This window comes from Lemur catta, chromosome 15 (assembly GCF_020740605.2).
Source record: "Lemur catta isolate mLemCat1 chromosome 15, mLemCat1.pri, whole genome shotgun sequence".
Lineage (NCBI taxonomy): Eukaryota > Metazoa > Chordata > Mammalia > Primates > Lemuridae > Lemur > Lemur catta.
In genome coordinates, this window is record NC_059142.1 from 31,060,300 (window position 1) to 31,086,214 (window position 25,915).

Consider the following 25,915-nt stretch of genomic DNA (forward strand, 5'->3'; position numbering starts at 1 on the left):
TCAATGTATATGCACATAAATGCTCTGAGAAATATTGTGATAAAGAAGCCTGTGTAAATTCCTAAACTCATGTGATGAGGGGTTCCTTTTTGTGTGTGTTGCTTGTTAACATCCTGTGGCTTTGAGGAATACACTGATTTAGAGAATAGAAATAAGTGTCAAACTGCATAGATACAATTATGTGCAAAGCAATACAAAGAAAGAGTTATTATAGTGGGTTTGAATAGGTAGAAAAACATCCTAGTATGAGTCTAGCTTTGGGGAATGAAATGAAGGAATATTTTATCATCTGTATTTTTTTACGTTGCTTTTATTTTTCTGTTCCACGTAGTGAAAATTGTTGTCTTCACCATGACCTAGGCAAGGTTGGATGACTTCTCTGGCTGCTGCTGGAAGTTGTGGAGACCTTCCATGTGTCAGTATACCAAGATCTCTACTTCTATTATTTTGTTGCAACCCTGGGAGTTGGGGATATCATCAATCCTATTCTACACGTGAGAAACCTTTGGGTAGAGAGTGAATGTGACCTCCCTGAAGTTACAAAAATAGTCAGAGGCAGAGCCAGAACTCAAAAACCAAGTCTAATACCAAAACCCATACATTGAACCGTTAGTCTCTGTGTTGTACTGCATCCCAAAGATGATAGGGACATTCCCAGGGAAGAATGAACATGCAAAAATTTAAAGGCCACTGATGTTTCCTTCTTTTGCATAAGTAAGTATGATAGTTAATTTTATGTGTCAACTTGCTGGACCATGGTGCCCAGATATTTTATCAAACATTATTCTTGATGTTTCTGCGAGGGTGTTTTCGGATGAGATTTACATTTAAATTGGTGGAAACTTTGAATAAAGCAGATTGCCCTCCATACTGTGGGTGGGTCTCATCCAATCAGTTGAAGGGCTGAATAAAACAAAACACTGGCCTCTCCTGAGTAAGAAGAAATGCTGCCAGTGGGTAGTCTTTGGACTTGGACTCCAACATTGGCCCTTCCTGGGTCTCCGGTCTGACAGCCTTTGGAGTTGAACAGCAGCATCAGTTTTTCCTGGGTCTCTAGTTGGCTGGCTGGCTTACCCTGCAGATTTTGGACTTGCCAGCCTCCATAATTGTGTGATCCAATTCCTTAAAATAAATTTCTTTCTATAGATATATATATACATACACATCCTATTGGTTCTGTTTTTCTGGAGAACCGTGACTAATTCAGTGAGGAAATGAAAATCATATAAATACCCTCTGGGATTGCAGGTCCCAGTCATGGAGATACTGGTCCAAAGGAGAGAGCAGAAAATGTTGCTTTTAGGGGAAAGGTCTGGAGCCAATGCAGCTCTAGAGGCCGTAATCTACCATCCTGTGCTCCAGGCCATTCTGTGGGCAATACCTTGGTCGAGGCATACCCTGCACAAAGCAGCTCTCCAGGTCTTGAGCTTCAGATGGCATCATCCACGCTCTTTGAAATTCTGCTTTCTTCTACGGGAGGTGAATTTCTATAGAATTTCTTCATCCATTTGTGATGAATGTCAAGAACATCAGGAATGTCACTCGCCATTGATATGTAGTAAACCTGGTGGTTTTGAGTAAAGGCTTGATGGTCGGTGTGGATTCTAATTTTGGCTCTGTCACTTGCTAACCGTGTGATTTGGGGCAATTTGTTTGCGAGCTTTTGTCTTCGTTTCCTCGTATGTAAAAGGAGAATAATAGGAGCTACCCCACAGGGTTTTGTGAAGATTAATTAAAACAATACAGGTAAGGTCCTCTAAAACTGGGAAACACAAGGGAACCACTAGTGATTGTAATGATAATTATTATTACATCTTATAATTATAAGATAATTATAGTAATTATATAATTATTGTTATATCTTATCAAGAATTGGTTTTCCAGCCATGCTAGGTGGTATGTTCAAAGTCCTTTGATTTACCAGAACTTCATCAATATAATTTTTTATTCAAACCTGACTATACCACAATCTATACATCTTTAACTACATTCACTATTTTAATTGCTGGACATAAGGTACCTAATATGATCCCTGCTCTTGAGAGGCTTAAAATCTTTTATAAACTAGTTAGAACCAATTTATAAGACTCCTTAGTTTCTAAGGAGTTTTGTTCTTAATTCTTAGTTTCTAAAACTCCTAAGGCTCCTTACTTTCATAAGATCTATGTCTTTGCGCAAGCCCAAAGTTGAGGAGTTAGCCTTGATTCCTTCCCTTTCTTTACCCCCCTTATCTCATCCACTAGCAAAATCTCGTTGATCTCATCTCCTGTCTGTATGTTCCGAATCTGTCTTCTGTCTCCTTTGTTTGCATCACCTCTGCTAACACCTGTGGAATTTAAGCTGCAATAAAAATTATATGCTTCTTCTTGTTTGGTTTGATTGAAAAGGGAACAACTAAGACAAAGAATCCTACACTGAGAGAAGGTGCTGTGGAAATTTTGCTTATACAGCTGGGGTGCTGTTCATGAAAGGCTTTACTTTGATCTGGATAAGAAATTGAAACTAAACAGAAGCTTTGATTATCTAATTAATCAAGCTGAAGGTGGGTCCCAATAAGACTAAATTTAACTATGTTTTTCTCCCTATCCCTAGTGGTAGACTTCCTCTTTTGAGATTTTCTTTTATCTCCTATCAAGACAGTTTCACTGTCAAATTCTTTTTAACTTACTGAATTTGCTTTTAAGCACTTGCATTGTAACCTTTGATTTCTCTTCCTGAAAAAAGTGGGTGGAATCATGAAACATTGAAGTGGTATTGATTCCTAAAACTTGTACTTGCTTTTCTTTATATTGTCAATGAAATCACCAATGTTTTTGCCCTCTACTTTTTAAGCAAACAAAATTTTTTTCTCCCAAACAAATATGTTCTCTCCAATATTTTCTAAGTGGGGAGACAGTAATTCAATCTCCGTTTCTTTTGGTATCCATTAGTTTTAGAATAAAAAATTGACTATGGTGTTTCTGGTTTAAAACAAATGTGGTTAGTTTTCTTGCCAAGTACCCTAGTCTATGTCCCCATCACTACTCACCCGGGTTACACTGTCACCAGCTAAGCAGTGTCTCTGCCTCACTCTGCTCTGCCATTACCCAATTTGATATAAAAATATCAGAGTGATATTTTAAAAACTTAGAGGATGAGACTTCCACCTAAAAACTGTCTATAGTTTTCCCACCAATTCCAGTCATCCTGGCCCATTGTGTCCCTCTGACTTAGTCACTAGTCTCCAGCCACACTCTTCTAGCCACATCCTGGACCACCCCAAGATTATTCTCACTTTTGGGTTTTGTACTGTTGAACCCTAGTTTGTTTTACATCTGCCTCCTTCTCATCTTTCATGTCTCATCTCAGACATCATCTCTTCAGAGAGGCCTCTGACAACCTGCTCAAAATGAATCCGCTCTGTGGCTTGCCGCTATCACCTCACCCTGTTTAGTTCCCATTGTGGTACTAGGCTCAGTCTCAAATCAGCTAGTTTATAATATTTGATTTTCTGGTATATTCTCTGTCTTCCCAGTAAGGTTATAAACTCTAAATCGTGGTGACCTTATCTGTCTGATTTTCGACTGTATCTCAAGCACTTAGAATAGTCCCTGGAGCATAAATATTTGTCAAATGAATGATTAGTTTCCTAGGCATGTTTCCTAATTCTATTCCCATCATGAACATACGTGTGCTCTTTGACTGGGCAGTCTGACCCTAAAGGTTGGGTCACCTGAATATACTGAAACAAATGATGCCTATTGTTGCTCATGTCCTCCTGTTTTCATGCAATGGGTTGAATTCCTTTTAAGTCTGAGCTGTCATAGTGTATTAGGTTGTATGTTGGTGAAAAAGTCTGGCAGCGTCTAAGTACACACATTCTTTTGTGGACATCCTGGGAAATGCGGGAATGGTGGGCCCAGCAGGGATGCTGTTGACTGAAGCCCATAAATGTGGAGGCCTCTGAAAACCAGGGAAAAGTCTTTCCTTGCACCCCCCCGAGTTTCATCAGTCACATCAAACCTTCCTTAAACTTATTCTTCAGCACACTCTATCCTTCAGGGTATGGACCTTTCTAGTCTAGGAGAACAAAAGCAACAAATGACAGATTCTGTCTAGTGGCTCTGCCTAGTGTGGCTGGAATTTCATTTCAATAAAACAGATGACTTCTGAGGGAGGCTGAACTATTAAATCATGTGAAGGAAGGGAGGAGGTTAAATGTGGTGGGGCTGTCATTTTGAGCAAGCAATGTCCTTGCAAGACAGATGATATCATCTTCCCTTTTCAATAGCCTTCCTGGCATCTAATTTGCATGAGTTGTGAGATAAAGCTTAGCCCTGTCTCCTTTGCAAGCCTGGAAACATAAGGGACAGACACTGAGGCCTCCATCAGCAAATCCAGACCGTGTAGCAAGGTTAATTCTTCTCATTTAGAGACGGAAAGGATGCACTGGTCACCTCTTGGATGAGGCAAAAAAAAAAAAAAGACCTGTGAAATTACAGTGCCATCTACTTAAGTAAATACTTTCACAGCCCCTGAAATCAAACAGTCAAATAAGGAAATTTATTGCCTGCAAATTGAAGGTGTCTGCAGAAGACCACCCCTTAATGAATGAATAAAATTCTCATCAAGCGAAGACCAATCAGCAGGTTGACAGTCTTGGCTTCATGATAATTTTGGAAAAGTTACCAAAAGTTTGTTTGTCTTTTTTTCTTTTTGGGTTTTTTTTTGGTATTACGTTTCCTGTTCTTCATTGGACTGCTAGATCTGGGGCATTCGTTGACACGTTAAAGGGGAAAAAGAGAAAGCTAAAAACAAACGAACAAACAACTTTTGAATTTTTTCAAAAGAACAGCCTAGCCTTTAAGAGCACTCAGGGGATAAACAATAGAGCTGGAAGAATACAGGTGAGTCAGAGCCAGAACTCAGGCCAGACTAGATAGGATTTCTCAGGTTGGGAGGTGGAAAGGAGTGAGGAGAAAGAAGGTGATGAGGGCTTAGATATTACAGGTTCTTGAAAAAGCAGGGGTGAGGGATGTCTCCACTTTGACCTACCCACTCAGGGTAATTTGGGATGGGGAGGGCAATAAAAAATGATAGGTATGTCTAAAGATTCTGCGTGCTGTTTCCATAATAGAATCTCACAAAGGTGTCAAGACCCCAGAGAGGAAACGGCAGTGAGCTGGGTAGATGGGACCTTAGAGAGCACACAATTTCCACCACCCAGCCTGTCCCTGGAGCAGCAGAGTGACCCTATGTGTCTGTGAGCACAGAGATAGTTGAGGCTCAGACAGTCTCATGGATTTCATGTAGCTCTGTGTGGGATGGGCCAGCTGAATGACTTTCTTGCACAGAGAAATGTATTGAAGTAGGTGAGGGAAAGCTAGACCCTGTGAGACTCAGTGGAGAATGAGAAGCTACTCAGAGTAGTCTAGTGGATGGATGAATGAGAACCAGAAGAGAGTGAGGCACCCTTGGGGAGGGCAGTAAGGACTAGATAGTGACATTGAGACTCAGTGCAGCAGAAGATGTTGGTGCATTGTTACTGCAGTGCAGGTCATCATAACAGCCTGAATTTCAACTGCTAGAGGGCTTTCCTTGGGGTCTAGAACCTGTTCTGCTTCTGTGCCAGGCAGGCCAGTGGTGCTGGAGTATTGGTGCCACTTCCACCCCTAGCTGCCACCCCTCAACCAGTAGATTAATGGGAGCTAATGTACAAATACAAAAGCTCTCTTGCACTCAGGTGGGATAACTCAAAGGAGTGTGTTCTACATCAACCCTCAGAATTTCCAGCAGGATGAAACTCATTGCCCATAGCAGTTGCCTGGCCTTCCCTCCCCCAGATCCCTTTCCACTCCCCTGCCAATGTTTCCTGGGATCACCTCCAAACAAACTATGTGCACTTGAATCTCTGTCACAAGATATGTTTCTAGGGGAATCCAAACATAGACAATCAGATCCTATATATATATACACACATGTATATATATATATATGTATATATACCCCATCCTACTCCTCCCTGCCAAGCCCGGACACTGTGTAATTTCCTGGAACTTGGTACAATTTGAGTAAAGAAGAAGTAACTATAAAATAACTAGATTTTGGCCAATCCACGTATCTTAAGTTTTTATCACCTGGAATGATTACTGAAAATAGAATTTTAATTCAGTTTAAGAAAAGACAAAGAAGATTACATATGTCTGGACACTTGAGTTTTGGCTAGAGAGTCTTACATATTCATCTATGGATTGATTTGTTGACAAAATGTATCTGTCTATTTAGAAAGGGAGACTTCCATACTGTCAGGTATTGCTTTATTCCCTGCTGTTGTCTCCTCGGGTTTCCCACACATACATATATGGAAACTGCCCTGAAGACCCAGGCCTTCTGAGGTTCCTGAAAACCTTATAAAAGCCAATCCTGGAATAAATGAGAAGATTCAGTCATCTTCCTACCTGGCATGGCTAAGCATATATAGCATACCTGGATGCCTATATGACCTTTGAGTTGCTGTATAACCTTCAAGAACTTTTCATTTCAGGCACCACCCTTTGCTGACTGTAGAAATGTTACTGCCTTGGTGCTTACTCTACAATCTGGAAACTTTCTGCAGCAGAAAAAATACATTTATAATACTAAATTATTTTTATCTGTAATTTTATTATCCCTCTTGGCTGATTGGGTCATGCTCAACAGTTAATTTCTTTCTTTTTTTTTTTTTTTTCCGAGACAGAGTCTCACTTTGTTGCTCAGGCTAGAGTGAGTGCCGTGGCGTCAGCCTAGCTCACAGCAACCTCAAACTCCTGGGCTTAAGCGATCCTACTGCCTCAGCCTTCCGAGTAGCTGGGACTACAGGCATGCGCCATCATGCCCGGCTAATTTTTTCTATATATATTTTTAGTTGTCCAGATAATTTATTTCTATTTTTAGTAGAGATGGGGTTTCGCTCAGGCTGGTTTTGAACTCCTGACCTCGAGCAATCCACCCACCTCGGCCTCCCAGAGGGCTAGGATTACGGGGGTGAGCCACCATGCCAGCCAACAGTTAATTTCTTAAAGAAGCTTCCAAAGGAATTTAGTGTGGGTGAGGATTAGTTACTTCCTATAGCCTCACTGCCAGGTTTTTAAGAAAATAAGTCTCAGGTCAAATTCTATTGCACACATATTCCTTTATTAGAAAATCACTTTATGGAGGAGGAGGCACAAAACAATTTACATAATCTGCTCTGTAACCTCTGTGAAGTCTCTGCTTATTGCACTTTTGTGTATTCTGACCATCTACATGCATCATGTCTGTATCTTGTAGGATGCAGACATGACATTGTCTCAGAGGTAGGATTCTGTTCACCTTACAGTTGGCATCAAGAAGTCCCCTCAGTAAGGGTTCATTGAAGACCTTCCAGGGGTCAAGCCATAGGGGCTGTTCCTAAGGGAAAAAGTCAGAAATCTGTTAAGATTCTTACACCCTGTTCTTGCAGGATATAGCTCTAAAATATTTTAGCCAATCTACATATCTTAAACACTTTTAATTTTCCCAGAATTCCATATGTAGCATTCATTATGCTATTTAATATATCACACATTGAAGAAATAAAAGCCCATTTCTGTACTTTCTGTGTTAATTAGCCAGCTTTCAAGTGTTGATTGAGATATGAATAATAGAAGCACTCATGGTAATTGCTTGTGGACTGTGGCTTTTCTAGTACAACACCAGCTGACCACCCTCGTTCAGGTACATGAATGGCTTCCTTTGCTTTCTATTTATCAGGGAAGGTATATATAGTAGAGAATATAGGAAAAAAAAGATGACTCTACATGGCTTCTGAGTTTCTTAAGGTTAGGTCCTAAGAGTACTGGAAAGGACACTTTTCATGTTCAGATTGTTAGGGAGAAAGCATCATGAGTATTAAGGCTTCTCTGTTCCCCATTGTAGAAAGAATTCTCCAGGTCTGGTGAAGAGGGAACAAGGGGGAAAGGGGAATGGATGTGAGGAAAAGTTTATTGGGGCTGAAGTCCAAAGGAGCCAGCTTGAAGGATTTATTTGTTGTTGAGTCAGTGTCCTTACACTTCACAGTCTCTATGTGAATAAGTAGTGTGTGCCCCAGTGACCAAGTGACCAAAGCCCATTGATGGTGCGAGTGATCATAGTCTTCCTGCCAGTGACCGTGATGCTCTTGTATGCCCAGGGGCTGTGCTAGATTTTTTTTTTTTTTTTTTTTGTCTAGTGAGGACTTCTGTTCACCTGCTGTTACTACATGGTCTACTGATCACCTAGCAGGCAGATGCTACTTGTGCTTGGAGACTGCTCTGTCCCTGTTCATCTTATCCTTTGTGTGCAACTTATCACCTTCCTCCACCTTGCAAAATCCAAATACATTTTTAAGCCACAGGGAAAAGCAGGGTAGGGTCCCAGAGGAAGAGAATGGAGTTTTGGTACCTGTCTCAGCAGTAATAAAAGTCTGTGCTTGTATGTGGAACTCAGTGGAAACAGCTAGAGATTGTCCTTGAAGCAAAAAGAATGGTAAACTGTCACCACCCTGATCTAGACAGGTAGATTTAATTCTCTGAATTGGATTAGTAAGGATCTGATTACTTGCTGAAAATTCATCTCAAATAGTTCTAGCCTGTGGAAAATGTGCTATGGACTGTTTAGCTACCTTTGTTTGGGTCAAGCTTCTTTTCTAGGGTCAGAATGATCAGTTCTTAGGTTGATCTTGCCTCACTGGTCCCTTACTGTTTTTCCCTACATTTTGGCTTGATTTGGTATGACATAATCTCAAAGCTCAAACTGCGTCTTTTCAAGAAACTTCATAGCGCTCTTCCTCAGAGAAAATTTACTTTAGTCTCTATGTTCAGTGAAAGTATATATCCCAGCTCTAGCCACGTAGAAGAAAGCCAATGTTAGGAAAAAAACAGCTTTCCTAAGGATTAATATTAGGGGAGAAGAAGCAGGTCCAAATGGGATCCAGAGGAAAGTGATAAACCAAGAGCAAGTTACTCAGTTTTGTGCCTTAAAAGATCGTGTAAGCAACTCAAAAACAAACAACCGAATTAAAATGGACAGAGGACTTGAATAGATATTTCTCCAAAGAAGTTATACAAATGGTCAATAAACATATAAAAGATGCTCAACAACATTAGTCATCAGGGAAATATGAATCAAAACCACAGTGCAATACCACCTCACACCCATTGGAATGGCTATCATAAAAAAAGAAGATAAATGTTGGCAAGGATATGGAGAAATCAGAACCCTCATGCACTATTGGTGGTTATGCAAAATGGCATAGCCACTATGGAAACCAGTGTGGCAATTCCTCAAAAATTAAAAATAAAATTACCATATGATCCAGCAACTCTACTTCTGGTTGTATACCCAAAAAAGTTGAAATCAGGGTCTTGAAGAGATATTTGTACAGTAGTTTCCCCTTATCTACTGGGGATACATTCCGAGACCCCCAATGTATGCCTGAAACCACAGATACTTCAAACCTATATATATTATGTTTTTACTATGCATACATATCTCTTATAGAGCTTAATTTATAAATTAGGCACAGTAAGAGATTAACAATAATAATTAATAATAAAATAGAAAAATTATAACAACATGCCAGCATCACTACTTTTGTGTTTTGGGCCATTATTAAGTAAAGTAAGTGTTACTTGAACACAAGCATTTAGATACCATGACAGTCTATCTGATAACTGAGATGGCTACCAAGTAACTGATGGGTGAGTAGTATATACAGTGTGGATATGCCGGACAAAGGGATAATTCACGTCCCTAGCAGGATGGAGTGGAATGGTGTGAGAGTTCATCACGCTTTTCAGAACAGTACACAATTTAAAACTTATTGTTTATTTCTGGAATTTTCTATTTAAAATTTTAGGACTGCTACAGTTTATCATGGGTAACTGAAACCAAAGGAAGTGAAACCACGAATAAGGAGTACTACTGTACACTGATATTCATAGAAACATTATTCATAGTAATCAAAAGGTGGAAGCAACCCAAGTGTTCATCAGTGGAAGAGTAGTTAAAAAAAATATGGTGTCTATGCATGCAATGGAAAATTATTCAACCCTAAAAAGTAATGAAATTCTGGCATGTGCTACAACATGGATAAACTTTGAGGATGTTATATGCTTAGTGAAATAAATCAGTCACAAAAAGACAAATGCTGTATGGTTCTACTTATATAATATGAGGTAGATAGAGTAGTCAACTTCATAGAGACAGAAGGTAAATGGTTTTTGCCAGGGGTTGGGGATAGAGGGTAAGGGGGAGTCACTGTTTAATGAGCACAGAGTTTCAGTTTTGCAACATTAAAGAGTTCTGGAGATGGATGGTGGGGATGGTTGCACAGCAGTGCAAATGTACTTAACTCTACTGAACTGTACACTGAAAAATGGCTAAGATGGTAAATTTTATGTTACGTACATCTTGCCACATTTTTTTAAAGACCATGCAAGGAAGAGGCTATAGAATTTTCCATGTTCTCTAGTCCAGCTCACTGGGACAATAAATCAGAAATATATTTGGGCCTGCAATCCAAGCCAAGAGCAAAGGGTAGGAATTCTGTTTAGCAGGGAACATAATACTCTTCTTGCATTGATTTTGCTTTCGACAATGTTTTATACAATGGACATTACATAATATACTAGATAGTTTTTCCAATAGCAATTTTATAAGAGATGACACATTTTTGGTCTTCTCAATAAGTAGACATAATATTGAACTGGCCTGTAATGGCATTTCTACAAGGAACTAAATACAATGATCCTTGCATGTAGCTTTTCTGGTTATTTGACTTGATTCAGGGATAGAGCTAAGAGGATTGAGAGAAATGAATATTTATCAAGTCTCTTAGCCTATCTCTTTAAATATAAGTTGTCTCAGTGAGAATTTGGACATTAGATGGGTGGAATATAATATTAAGTGAAAGTACTACTTTTCTGTGTTATTGATTCAAGGAGCTCCATATACTGTAGATGAAGATACATAAGTGGAAGAGTTAATATTTTGATAGGACAGTTAAGGAAACTGACTTGCATTTTTACCCTGAGTATAAATTTTATAGTAGAGGATTTTGAACATAGCCTTTTACATTTTTAAAAATATGGATTAGGTTCTGAATTAACTGTGCCAAGAGCCCATTCCTGTGTGATCTATTTTTCACAGAGGTGATTTGACAAAGCCTTGGAAGAATCATTTAGATTCCATGACCTCGTTTGAGATGATCGACCTGTGCACTGTTTCCATCTGTGTGATCAAAGCCTTTTGCAGCCTAGCCCTGATGCTTTCAGCTAGCTGGTTATGTCCTTCTACTTGTCCAAGTGTAAAAGCTTGCCACAGATGCCTGAATGTTCTTTTCAGTTAGCACTTTGGATCTTACTCACTTCTTCTTGACGTAATCTTTGTCTAAATCTGACCCTCTCTGACTTCAAACTTTTGACCTCCTCCCTCAAATCTCCTCCCATTTCTGACACTTAGGATTTTGCAATTTTTTAAATCGCTTCTTTGGTCTCTTACTTTCAGCTCTCTTCAATAGATTTTGGCAGTTATGATGCCTGCTTTTGCTTCTTTTCACACTGCCCTGGATAGGCTGTCACCCTCCAATTTAAGGTCTCAGGAATCCCTTGCTTATCAGATGGACCAGCTCTACCTCCCAAAGTGGGTATTTCAACAAAGCTGAAGATAGATAATTCTTACTTCTAAAAAGTCTGTAATGTTCATTAATATTCTCCATCGGGTAAATTTGAGGATACAAATATTTGAGGGTACACCAGTTGAATCTGCAACCTGCCAGTTCTTCATGAAGACAGTGAGTAGAGGGCTGCTCTTGTAAAAAGCATAATTTATTGTACTTTGAACCTATTCCCAAGAGACATATGCCTGAGCCATTAATTTGATTAAAATATTTTCAAGGGTTTGAGAATACTTTCTTCAGGAATATTCTTTGATGTATGGTGGTTAATCAGATAACGTAATAATGGGTGGGTTTACCATTTCACAATTAGGTAGAGGTTGAATTCTACATACATAGGGTAAAGGTCAATGGATTATACAATTAGAGCATTTAGACTTCAAAATATGTATAACTTTGTTGAAAATCACTAAGAGCTCTATATTTTTGTGTTTCTAAGCAGATTCTATAATATCTGGTATTTTGGTCTGTGTAAAATACTATATTAATGCACATCTTAACTTGGATCATCAAATTGGCCAGATAACTTTCAGCCATCTACACTGCTTTGATGTCTCTTTGAGCAGCTTTCACTATCTGGAACTGGCTGAATAGGGCTAGATGGCTGGAGGTAAGGAACCATTCTACCCACTGGCTTGAACCCTCTGCTTTCATAGCCATATCTTCTCCTTTCCGTTTGGTGTTATGGGCAAAGCTCTAGGATTATTTCTTACCTGGTGGGAAAAGAGGTTGGGAAGAAATGGAGAGTCAGAACATCGTTCTTCAGAACCAGGCCATACAACCACAGAACACTCTGGTGTGGCCAATTCCAAATGCTTCTGACTATGTTCCAGCTTGACTTCCAGACTTGAACTTTTCAGAGCCTGCACTGCTATAGTTCTTTACCTGAAGTGAGATACGTGTCCTGAATTCTCTGTGGTCCTAGACAACCAAAGTAAAGCTGACATTAACACAGTCCCCAAAAGTTCACAAAGATTAATATGCTGATGAATTATTTAAAAAGATCGACAATTCTTTGACTTATCCATATGCATTACTTGGTTATCCAGCTAGCTTTGTGCAGTTATGATGAGAAGAAATTTTAAAGGTAAGGTTAGTCAGAATGTCCCTCTTAGTTAAAAATCAGCTCAGGGAGTAGATACAAATGTGTACTCTGTGGGCAGAGAACTGACCTCACAAATATATTTCCATTCCTTTATGCTGATGCATTTTTTCAATAACCTCACAAAATAACTTTGTTTGAACTGCAACTCCTTCAAGAGCACTACTACTGGTCAATGTCATTAGTCGTCAGGGAAGGAAAAATAGGTGCAAAAAGAAAAATGAAAGGGGGTCAAAAATCCTCAGGATAAATAATCAGTGGGACTCGATTGGCTTGGTAGTCCTGGGTTCTAGAATGCCACTGGGCTTTCTTGGCCGAGTGTCACTCCCCTTGCTCATACATGGGGTTAAGTTGCTGCCATACTGTATTATTTTCTCCTGTAAAATGAATGCTCAGGAAAACCCAGGGCTGTGTGATGCCAATTAAACTGTTTGTTCTCAGACTCTCAGAGGTAACCTCTATAAGCAAAGTCTTACTGATGGATTATTTCTATATCCTTGTCACAGTGTTAGCCTTTGTCACTGCCATGATCTGGTGTAGATTGTGAAACCTCGGTGGGCAATAAACACCTGAAGTCGTGGGAGAGGATATCAACATGCTTCCCTTCTGGGGATAAGTTAGGTGAGGCTTTACTGCTGGACTCAGAGAAAGATAGCTGTAAAAAAAAAAAAAATTGGTAGGTGGATTTAGTGCTTGGCAAAGGCAAAGGATTGAGAATCCTGGCTGGGGAGAGAGGCTGTGAGGCATCTTCAGTGAGTCTGCTGATGAGTCGAGCTTTTGACTTGACATATGGTGCTCTTAGCTGCAAGGCCGACAGGGAGCAGAACTTTGACTGTCTCAAAAAATACTATGCGTCTGTGGAGGAAAGCAAGAGAATCCCTAAGACACTCATACTCCCAGCTGTGGGCGGTACGGCTGGGCTGCTGCGGACTGATGAAGAAAGGCATTCCAGAAAGAAGGGACAGCATAACCATACCTCAAGTAGAAGAGTATTTCATTTTGGGGGGAAGGGAGGTGGAGGGGGAGGAGCATCTAATGAGCCTGGAAAAGTAAGCAGGATTCAAATCATAATGAGCCTGCCTATCGTACTAAATGAGGACTTTGAACTTTATTTTGTGGTTGTGTTTTAAAAAGAAAAGCAACGTGCTTAGATACGGAATATATTTGACAGCATCCCTGAGAGCCTGTGCCTACTCCTGTGGAGTAGGGGTCTTTTAAGGATGGGGGTGATGGGATTTACCCAAGGTATGGCTGGTAAAGTCTAAGGTGCTGACAATCCAACAAGGTTCTCCACTAAGATCAGGAGATTAAAGTTAAAAAAAATTCTTTTAAATAATTAAAAAAACTTTTAAAAAGAATCTTGGAATAATTATAGATTCATAGGAAATTATAGATTCTCTGTAAAAATAATACAAGGAAGTTCTGTGTACCCTTCACCCAGTTTCCCTCAATGATAAGATCTTACATAACTATAGGACAGGATCAAAACCAGGAAATTGGCATTGGCACCATGCACAGAGCTTATTCAGAGTTTACCAGTTCACATGCAGTCGTGTGTGTGTGTGCGTGTGTGTGTGTGTGTGTGTGTGTGTAGTTCTATGCAATTTTACCACGTGGAGATTTTGTTAACACCACCACAACCAAGATACAAAAACTGCTCCATCACCTCAAAAATTGCACATGCTACCCCTTTATCGTTACTTCCATTACTACTTTCCCTACCTATCACTCCCTACTTACATCCCTAATCCTTGCCACATGCTAATCTGCTTTCCAGTTCTGTAACTTCGTCATTTGACCATGTTGTATCATTGGAATCATAAAGCATGTAACCTTTCAAAATTGGCTTTTTTTTTTCCCACTCAGAATAATGGTTTGAAATTCACCCAAGTTGTCCTGTGTATCAATAATCAGGGCATTTTAAAAGTGACAAATTTATTCTATTCTCACCATGTGTTGGTAACAATTTAGATATTTACTACCTTAAAATAGAGGTCAAAGAAAGTAAAATGGTGGCTAAATGCTAAAGAAATTTTGCATTACATTAAGAATAATTGTTACACACGATGTGTCAGAAATCCATGGGAATTTTAGTGACCTTTTTCTCAGCTGTGACAGTCATTGATAGATCTGTAATTTTTTACCCCTGTGATTTGCAATTTCTCTCGGCCTCTGTCCTTATGCAAAATGGAAACTGAAGTAACATACTTCTGTTTTTTTTCTGTGCAGTGTATTGAGAATCATGAACAATCATGAAAATCAGAAAACCTGGGTTTGTGTCCAGGCTCTGCTTTCCACATCTCAACCTCACTGAATTTCAGATTCTTTACCTGGAATGTGGAGGGTTTTGAAATCTGCCTTCTCTACCTATAGAGCCATTAATAGGATTAAATGAGATTATGCATATTAAAGCAATATTTAAACTGTCAGGAACTATTTGAGTGAAAGGGATGATTTTTAATATTGACATGTCCTAATGAAGGGAAAAATATTCCTTTTCCATTCAAAGCCTCCAGGTTTACAGGATGAGAGAGAGTTTGGTTTAAGAAAGAGCAGGGCAATCAGATCCCAGCTATTAAAAGCTCTGTCACTCTGAAAATTTACCTAAATATTCTCAGGTTCAGTTTTATTTTTAATCTAAAAATATATTTAATACCTATTTTGAAGGGTGTTGTGTTGACAGGAGATAATATGAATAACATTATCAAAATATATAATATATGAGATAATATTAATAATATAATATTAATAATGTAGACATTAGTCTATCATAGGTGTTTACCAATGGTAGTTCTACCATGATTACAATTGCTAATTGCTGTTATTTATTTTTTAGAACCTGTGAGTTGATTCCTTTTGGAAAACACATGAACTCTTGTCAGGTTCAACACAACAGTTAAGGATTCTGTTACTTGCCCATAGTAACAACTCTTGTCACATGAAGTGCCACATCCCTGTCCTGCCAGATTGGAAGTATGACATAGTGAAGATCATAGACTTTGGAGTAGAGAGCTCTGAGATCAAACCTTAGTTCTGTTACCCCTGCCTTGAGAAGGTCAAATAATTTTCTGACCATCAATTTCTTTATCTATAAAATAAAACCTAATAACACTTTGCCGGTAGGATGTTTTTAAAATTATGAAAAGTATCTAATGCAATGGCTGGTGTATAACACATACTTAGTAAGGACACAAACCCCCAAATCATACCAGTTTAAAATAAAAAAAGATCAACAGTCCAGTCCTAGCGTAGAGTGGATAAATTATTTCTTGTGAGACTCTTGCTCTCACGTGTTATGTGAAAGATGGTTGAGACTGGAAATTGAAAACTGGTGGCCCAAGGGCTGAATCTTCTTCACAGATGTGCTTTGTTGGCCAACACATCACCCTTTGTCACTCTGACTTTATTTCTTTATCTCTTTGTATCTTTCTATCTATCATTTGTTTTTAGTATTTTGAGCTTGAATACCTCCAGGGGAGCAAAGTTTTTTAACTAGTTCCACATCCCTTACTGCTCTGTATTGTCTTACACTAGACTGCTTCCCACATTTGCTATGTATTTATTTGGAATATTGTATCTCCCTTACCACATCCCACAGAACTAGGGTCTGGAAACCTGGCTGCATATAGGGATGGGGTGAGTCTAGCCTGAGGGCCAGAGAGTTAACGTGGACCCAGAGCCAACACTGAGGAGTAAAGCCCAGAGACTAAACAAAATCTTAATCTGAAAGGACTTGGTGGAGACATAAATCAGGTAGATGTCAAAGAGGCAGATTCTGAAAAAAGAAAGGTCATTTTGGGATATAAGTGATAGATCTTAAAAATAGGAGACCCTGTAACTCTAACCCATAAATCCAGGGATTTTCACAGAGGTTCTTGGGTGGTTGGCAGAGGAGCTACTAGTGGGCTCACAATACAGCTTGCTTTGCATACAACTTTTCCCCAACCCTGTCCACCCCTATGACCTGCCAAAGATAAAATGTAGCTGGAACTGGCCTGGATACATCTAGTAGAACACTCTAAGATCTCAGCAGCAAGGAAAAACATGGGAAATGTATTAAATAGTTATAAAATAAATCCCCTGAGTATTAAACTTTTAGTATTTAATGTCAAAACTGACTAAAAGTTATATTCCTAAGAAGTGAAAACAAAAAAGTGACTCTTAATGGACATAGGAGTTGATACCCTAACTTACGCTCAAAGTAGTTTTGTTGTTTTGTTTTATTTTATTTCATTGATAAAAGAAATACATGAAAAGTATTTGAAGTAAAACATGCTCTTTTTTTGAATATCAAACAAAGATGTTGATATTATATAGAACACAGTTTTAATTGTCTGTGATAGAAAAGTTAGATAATTTATTGGTCATTAGTGTAATTTGGGCTGACAAATGAAGATCTAAAGTGGTTCTCTAAAGAAATGCAGGTAGAATCTGATTTATGCTGCTAACCTAAATGTGGGAAACACATTTGATTCTGCCTTTGAGATGAGAGTTGAAGAATATTGTGCTAAACTTTAATGCTCTGATCCAAGGTGATGAGTTGTTCCTTCTGGAAGTTTAGTGTGGAATTATTGTCTGTGAAGTATGAATAGTTCCAGTAAAAAGCAATCCTGCCAAAACAGGACTGATAATGTCCTTGGGAACAAATGGGTCTATAGAATAAGAAAACCAATAAAGAACAGCCTTTGAGACAAATGCTAATGTTTCTTGGGAATTCATTAAAGTGCCTACTTTGTGCTAGGCACTCTTCTAGATCAGGGATCAACAAACTTTTTCTGTAAAAGGCCAGATAGAAAATATTTTAGGCTTTATGGGCCATCTAGTCTCTATTGTAACTATTCTACTCTGTCCTTATAGCACAAAAGCAGCCACAGACAATATGTAAACAAATGGGCATTGTCATGTTGTAATGAAATTTTATTTTCAAAACAAGCAGCTGGCTGAGTTTATCTGCAGGCTGTAGTTTGCTGACCACTATCCTACGTGATACAGAGGTGATCAAAATAAACTTAGTTTTTACATGGAACTTGCCCTCTAGCAGTAGGGTAGGGTTAGGGTAGTAAACAACAAACAAATAAATCAATAAGCAGAAAAAATGTCATCATAAGTCCTCTGCAGAGAATTAAAACAGGATACCATTATGGGTGACTGGGGTAGTGTAGTTGGAGAGAAAGACTAATCAGGGGAAGTGGAATTTAGGTTGAGAACTCTATGACAGGAAAGAGACAGTTTAACACTGATATTGGAAAGAATCTTTTGCTAATGAAGATTTACTAGGAAGTCAGGATGAGCTTGGTATGTTCCAGGAACCAGAAGAAGGTCAGTGGGAACATAGTGCATAGATGGAGGAAGAGTATTTTTTCTTATGGAACTAACTCCAAAGAAACTATATGTGTAATGATTTTCAGATTGGATTTTTTTACCAGTGCAATATTGAAAACACTGTAAGTTTCTTCATGGGAAGGAATGTCTTATTTTTTCAGTAACACAGATAACAAATACATAGGAAACCATCTGTAAATGTTTATTGAACTGAACAATCTACATTTCTGGCAAAAGGGAAATGCCTAATTCAATTATATTAATTTGATGAACTTTTCTGAAGGCACTGAAACCATCGTGTTAGTTTGGAATGTTTTCAACTGCAATAACAGAAGCCTTAACAGTGGCATTTAGGAACTCTAATTAATTTTTCTCACATAACAAGAAATCCAGAGGTAGACGGCCACATGAGCTGTTTCAAGGGCTCGGTGATCTCATGGTTGATGTCTCTGAAATTCTTAGGCTTTTCTCTTGCATACACAAAATGGCTTCCAGAGCTCTAAGTGGTACATTGGGTTCAAGACAGGAAGAAGAGGGAGAAGGGGAGGGCCAGCAGGGTCTATTACTTTTGTCTGGGAAAATGAATGCCTTCCCAATAGCACCTCTTCCTCCTCCAGTGCATTTCCTCTTAGGTTTCAGTGCCAGAATTTGGTCACATGACCCAACCCCCGCTGCAAGGAAGCCTGGGAAAGTAGGAAATAGATTTGCAGTGATTGGTTGAGATCAGTCATGATTTATCACTAGGCTGGGCACATTGCCAATTTCAAATAAAATTGAGTTTCTGTTGGTGAAATGAAGAGGGAATGGAAATTAAGCAGGATGCTAAGAAGTTTACCTGTCATTGTGGAAATCCTAATTAGAGGGAATAAGAAGAGCAGAGTGAAGAATTGCATCCACCCTGCATCACCTATATTAATGTAAATTACTAAACATTTGAACAGTACTTATATACACATTACCTAATTTAATTCTCACAACAACTCTGGGAGGTAGATAATATTTTTCTTCCCTTTTATAAGTGAGCAAACTAAGATTTAGAGGGATTAGGTAATTTGGCTAAGGTCACACAACTAATAAATAGCCCAGCAAGGATTTGAATTAGATTCTCTGATTTCAAATCCTGGCTTCTTTCCATATAAGATTTGTATCCAGAATGACTCCTTATGTCATGGTGCATACAGAGCAATGGAAAAGGATATACAAGGGAACATGCATAAATGAAAACAGCTCATGTTTTAGGGTTGGGTTATAAGTGGGAGTGTATGTGATTTAAGAAAATTTCCTTTTATAAATTTTTTTTGTTTTGTTTTTTAGACAGAGTGTCATTCTGTTGCCCAGCCTAGAGTGCTGTGGTATCAGCCTAGTTCATAGCAACCTCAAACTCCTGGGCTCAAACCATCTTTCTGCCTCAGCTTCCCAAGTAGCTGGGACTACAGGTGCAAGCCACCCCACCCGGCTAATTTTTTTTTTCTTTCTATTTTTAGTAGAGACGGGGTCTCACTCTTGCTCAGGCTGGTCTCGAACTGCTGACCTCCAGCGATCCTCCCGCCTCAGCCTTCCAGAGTGCTAGGATTACAGACGTGAGCCACCGTGCCCAGCCCATATGGTATGTATTTCTTCAATGTTACTAGATAATGCCAAATTGATTTCTTGAAAGAATTTGAGAAAGACAATTACAATAGGCAGCTGTGAGTAATTTCTAGTCAAAGCTGGATTTTGAAGTTTGTTCTGAATGCAAAGAATCTGATGCAGGGCAGAAGTTTACCATTTCACCTGCTCAGTGAAAGCAAATGTGATTGATCTTCCTGGCAGAATCAGGGAAGAAGCATGGCATAATAGATACACAGGCTCTGGTGTTAAAGAGATCTGAGGGGGTGGGGAGCATGTGTTTGTGTCAAACTCTGCCTCTGCTACTAAATTGCTGTGCCAACTTTCAGCCCAGGTTCAGATTCATTATCTGGAAAATATATCAACATGGACACAGAGTTGTAATGGAGAATAAATGAGGTATTGAATATAAAGTGTTCTAACACAGTGCTTTGCACCTGGTAGGTTGTTACGTGTTGTTTCTCCTTCTCTTTACAAAGGAAAGTATCACCCTATGTTAATGCTTACCTTCTATTTCTTGCAATATATGGAAGAGACTTTAAGATGTAGCTATACTCAGGATCATTTCTAATCCGCCAAAAATTTTTTGGGTTCTCACAGTTGCTTCTTCTGGAAAAAGTAATTCACAGTTTTATGGAGTGAATGTTGAGGGTTGTTACAATTTCTCCAGGATGACCAGTCTCTAGTAGACTGAAGAGAAGGACTCCCCTAAGGGAGAAAAAGATTAAGCATTACAAAATAAAGCACAATGCTTATATTGTTTCTTCTATGTGAACGTGTGTGCTAGCATGGACCTATCTCTGCTTCTACAATTCAGAGAAATTCCAGTTTCACAAGATCGTAATGTGTGTGTTTGTGTGTATCTGTGTGTTTATAAAACACATTTTCTGTGCTTAGCACATTGGGGTATGTGTGCTTGGGGGAAATAACACAAAGAACTAAGAGGTAAACATTGCTCATGTCTAGCAAGCTTTGGGGAATTTCCTAGACATGGATAATTTTTTGTTTTGTGGAAATTTTTATTTGTATATTAAAACAATCACAGGTAAGTTATGAAGCAGGATGCAAATTTTGCATGGATTTTTAAAATAACAAACAGTGTTTTAGGGAAACTATACCTCTCTGCAGGGTACTTTGGGCTGTGTGCCCTAAACTCTCTGGGAATACATATTTATTTTTCTCTTCTATTAGAGAGATCAGAAAAAGCTGGGAATTCGTATTACCTAGGAAGTCTTCCACATGCCCTTAGATGGCCTGCCATTCTCTTTCTGTGACCTTATTTCCTATAGGCAAAACCTTTTCTCCTTGGTGCAGACAAGATGAGGGAGGAGGACAATGAGGAGTAGGATTTTGGTGGGGGTTATGTCTCCCTTGCATGTTTGCAGAAAATCCCACCCAGAGTTCTAAGCCAATCTACAGAACCAGAAATAATTATAAAACGTTCCAGCAAAATCCACACATTTTTAAAAGCAGTCACTAGATTCATATATTTTAAGAGGTCAGTCCATAAAAATATTAAAGTCAGTTCTTCTCTGCTTATTTCATATGCAGATGTTTTAAACTTCATATTCTAGTCTAAAACCATCTGCAATTATCATAAGAGTTTAAGTTCCATAACCCACATTTCGCAAGATGTTTTGTATTCTTTTATGAGATGATCAGTCATGTGCAGCCATGAGAGGAGACACAGGAGGCTCAGGAATACACAACGTTTATTATACTCACAGGTCCTAGAGACAGGAGGCACAGCTTACCACCCAGGGCACATGGGAAAGACATTAAGGTGGTCAGGAAGTGGAAGACAAGAGCAAGGGAGCACTTGGGTCATGGAAAAGGCAAAACAGTGCAGGGTGAACAGTTTAGTATTGGCTACTCTGAATGATTTCAGTAGCTTTGGGTTAGAGGGGTTGGGGTGTTCTGTAGCTGCCTGGTACCTGGCCCTGGGAGGGTTGAGGCAGAAGAATATTGCCTGACAGAGGAGGTGTGGCTCTGGATCGGTTAGTTTGCACATCAAAGTCATGCTCCCAGCTGAGGCCTTTGTGTCTCTAAGAATTGGCTGGGGGATGGAGGAAACAGTCTCTCCCCAGCCAGAAAGATTTTTTGAGGCTGTCAGAACGTCACAATATACAGAAAACAAAAAATATATACCATACAAAGACACTAATATTTCATATGTGTAAAATGAAGGGCTTGGTCTGAGTTTGTGATCCCTATAGTTTCTTCCATTTCTCAAATTATAGGATTCCGCTTTGAGTTTCTTTCTGATTCAGTGTTTAGTGTGACAAGGAGAAATTGAGTTTAACATAAAGTTGGCTTGATACAAACACTCGGGTAATATAGAAATCTTCATTATCTTGGCAAGACCTTTTGAGCTAGCTATATTTTGCCTTAATTATAGTAATAACAAAGTCAATGAACTTACCACCTTTCTATTAGGTGCCTCCAAATGTTTTATTCAGAAGTTCAGTGATTCTAAGAGGGTGACAGGAAATTGTTCTGTCTGCACAATGAGCCTTATTGTTTGATTAAATCACATAATTTTTGAGTTAAAGATGAAAACTAGGTATGTTAATACTAGCTGTTCATGTAATATATGCCATTATGAAAGCCTTTACAAAATGTAGTTGTTAACTTTCTCATAAAGTGGTCTGGGGACTTGGTGTTGTTGTATATTTCCTATTAACTCTTCCTGGGGATCAAGTGTCAATGGTCTATCTTTCACTTTCCTGTATGTTCTGGAGTATGTAAGGTGTTTTTAAAAATTACATGCAGTGAATTTGTCTGGTCCTGGTTTTTTTTTTTTTTTTTTTTTTTTGGAGGGGGGCAGTTTTTTTTTATTATGGTTTCAATCTCACTATCAGTTATTGGTCTGTTCAGGATTTCTATTTCTTCCTGCTTCAAGCTTGGGAGGTTGTGTGTTTCCAAAAATCTATCCATTTTGATAGGAATTGCATTAAATCTGTAAATCGCTTTGGGTAGTATGGACATTGTAACAATATTAATTCTTCCAATCCACGAGCATGGGATGTTTTTCCATTTGTTTGTGTCATTTATGATTTCTTTCATCAGTGTTTTGTAGTTCTCTTGTAGAGATCTTTCACCTTCTCATTAAGCATTTTCCTAGGTATTTTATTTTCTTTGCAGGTATTATAAATTGTATTGCATTCTTCTTTTAAAATGTATAACTATTATAAGTTATGTTATATATATATATATGAGAGAATACATTATGTTTTGATATATGCATACAATGTGTTACTTAAATCAAGGTAATAATAATTTACAGATTCAATGCAATTTCCATCAAAATACGAATGCCATTTTTTCATAATATTAGAAAAAAAAGCCTTAAATTTCAGATGAAATAAAAAAAAGAGCCTGCATAGACAAAGCAATCCTAAGCAAAAAGAACAAATCTGGAGGCATCGCATTGTCTGACTTCTAATTATACTAGAAAGCTACAGTAACTAAAACAGCATTGTACCGATATAAAAGCACACATAGATCAATGAAACAGAATAGAGAACCTAGAAATAAAACCAGATAGCTACAACCAATTGATTTTTGACAAAACAGACAAAGACATACACTGGGGAAAGGATGCTCTATTCAGTAAATGTTACTGGCAAAATTGAATAGCCACATGCAGACGAATGAAACTGGATCCCTATCTCTCACCACATATAAAAACTAGCTCAAGATGGATTAAAGACTTAAATGTCAGACCTGAAACTATAAAACTTCTAGAAGAAAATGTAGGAAAATCTCTTCTGGACATTGGACTAGGCAAAGAATTTATGACTAAGACCCCAAAAGCAAATATAGCAGCAACAAAAATAAATAAATGGGACTTAAATAAACTAAAAAGTTTCTACATAGCAAAGGGAATAATCAACATAGTAGATAGACAACTTATAGAATAGAATATTCACAAACTATATATCTAACAAAGGATGAATATCCAGAATCTACAAGCAACTCAAACAAATCAACAAGAAAAAATAAATAACCCCATTAAAAAATGGGTGAAAGACATGAACAGACATTTTTTAAAAGAAGATATACAAATGTCCATCAAACATATGAAAAATGCTCAACATCACTAATCATCAGGGAAATGCAAACTGAAACCACAATGAGGTAACTTTACCCCAGTAACCTTACCCATGCCAGAGTGGCCATTATTAAAAAGTAAAAAAAAAAAAATTAGATGTTGCTGTGGATGTGATGAAAAGAGAATGCTTATACACTGTTGGTGGGAATGTCAATTAGTACAGTATGGAGATTCCTCAAAGACCTAAAAGTAGACTGACCAGCAATCCTACTACTGGGTATCTACCCAAAGGAAAGGAAGTCATGTTATCATCTGGGACTGGAGTTTTTGTTGTTGTTGTTGTTATAAGGTTTTAAACTGGAGGTTTAATTTCCTTAGTGGCTATAGTACAATTCCAGTTATCTAATTTTTCTTGAATGACTTTGAGATTAGGACTTTGTGTTTTTAAAGGAATTTGGACCATTTCACTTATGTTGTTGAATTTATAAGGTTAATGTTGTTTGTAAGTAATTCCTTATTTTCACCTTAATGTTTGTGCTGTCTATAGTGATGCACTACTTTCATTCCTGGTATTGATCGGTTGTCTCTTTACTCTTTTGTCAGTCTTTCTTGATGAATATACATTTTATTAACCTTTTCAAAGAACCAGCTTTTGGTTTCATTGTGTTTTCTCTATTATTTTTCTATTTTAGTTTCATTTATTTCTCTCTTAAGAGAATTTAAAAATTTAAAGAGCGAAAAATGGTCTATTACATTTACCCAGATATATACCATTGCTGTTGTTTTTCCTTCATTAATAAAGTTCCAAGTTTCTATCTGGTATCATTTTCTTTCAACCTGAAGAACTTCCTTTTGCATTTGTTTTAGAACAGGCTTGTTGGCTCTTCATCTGAAACTTCCTAAGAATTCCTTAGTCTGAAAATTTCTTTATTTTGTTTTTATTTTGAAGTATACCTTTACCGGCTATGGAATTCTAGGTTGATGGTTGTTTTCTTTCAACACTTTAAAGATGTTCTTTAGCTGTTTTCTGGCTTTGAAAATTTCTTATGAGAAATCCATATTCATTCAGATCATCATTTTTCTCATTTATCTAAGATGTCATTTTCCCTAGATACATTAAAAATTTTTTTCTTAACAATAAAATGCTTAGGGTGCAAAATTTTGGGGGGCACTCTCTCTCAAGGTGGCACATGTACAGTGTTGGCAACTGGAAAACCTTGAGAGCCAGTGACCTCTGACAAAGATTCTTTGCTTGGCCAAACTTTAGTCAGGCTTCTGAATCTTCTTCTTAGGCTCATTTGTACATTTCCTTGTAAAATCCAGTTTTACCAAAGAACCTTGTTAAGCCAGTTTAGTAAGAACCCTCACCCTTGATGTCTGATCACCCTTGGTATCTGATCAGGTTCCTCATCCTCCACCATCCCTCATGTGATATCTGATCACCCTAGCCTGTATTTAGCACTAATCCTGTTAGGCTGGTTTAGCCAGAATCCTCCTTACTCCATTGTTTCCTCTTAGTAATTTTCCATCCACTGACCGTCCACTCTGTTCCTTGGCTATAAATTCCCACTTGCTGTATTTGAAGTTGAGCTCAATTTCCGTCCCTCACTATTAAAATCCCATTGCCATGTTGATCCCTATACCTATCACAGTGGTTCTGAATAAAGTCTTCCTTACTGTGCTTTAAGCAGTATCATTGAATAATTATTTAACACCTCTTAAACTTTTCTTTTTAGGTGCCTACATTGCTTCACCCTAGTCCCATCCTTGGTTGAACTGCCCAGTTCCTGGGGACCTCCTATCTTAGTTTCTCCTGCCAGAAACTTGCACTGTCTTGTATTACTAGTTCCCCCAGCTGGGGCTGCCCTCAGCATGATGCAGCAAAAGGAAAGAGAGAGAAAATTTAACAAGGATTTTCCCCTACACTCTTTGGACCACAAAAATTCTTTTCCCCATTTCCTGTGGGCAAAGAGATGGTTTTCTCTCAGGGGTTCAGGTACTCACACAACAAACACCTGTGTTAGCAGTTTAGATCTGTGACTTGGGCTGTCCTAGGGGCAAGTGCAGGAGAGAAAAAAAAAAGAGACAGAGTACAAAACAAAACAAAATAAACCAACCAGGGATTTCTCACACACTT

At 38.3% G+C, this 25,915-nt stretch overlaps 1 long non-coding RNA gene across 1 annotated transcript in view; it reads left to right on the plus strand.

The window, feature by feature from the left end:
- The window catches only part of LOC123620232, a 62,567-nt gene extending 42,940 nt beyond the window's left edge, over positions 1 to 19,627 (plus strand). Inside the window, exon 5 of the long non-coding RNA XR_006728792.1 lies at positions 19,601 to 19,627. This is a non-coding gene — a long non-coding RNA (uncharacterized LOC123620232). The remainder of the gene's footprint in view (positions 1 to 19,600) is intronic.
- The last annotated feature ends 6,288 nt before the right edge of the window (positions 19,628 to 25,915 follow it).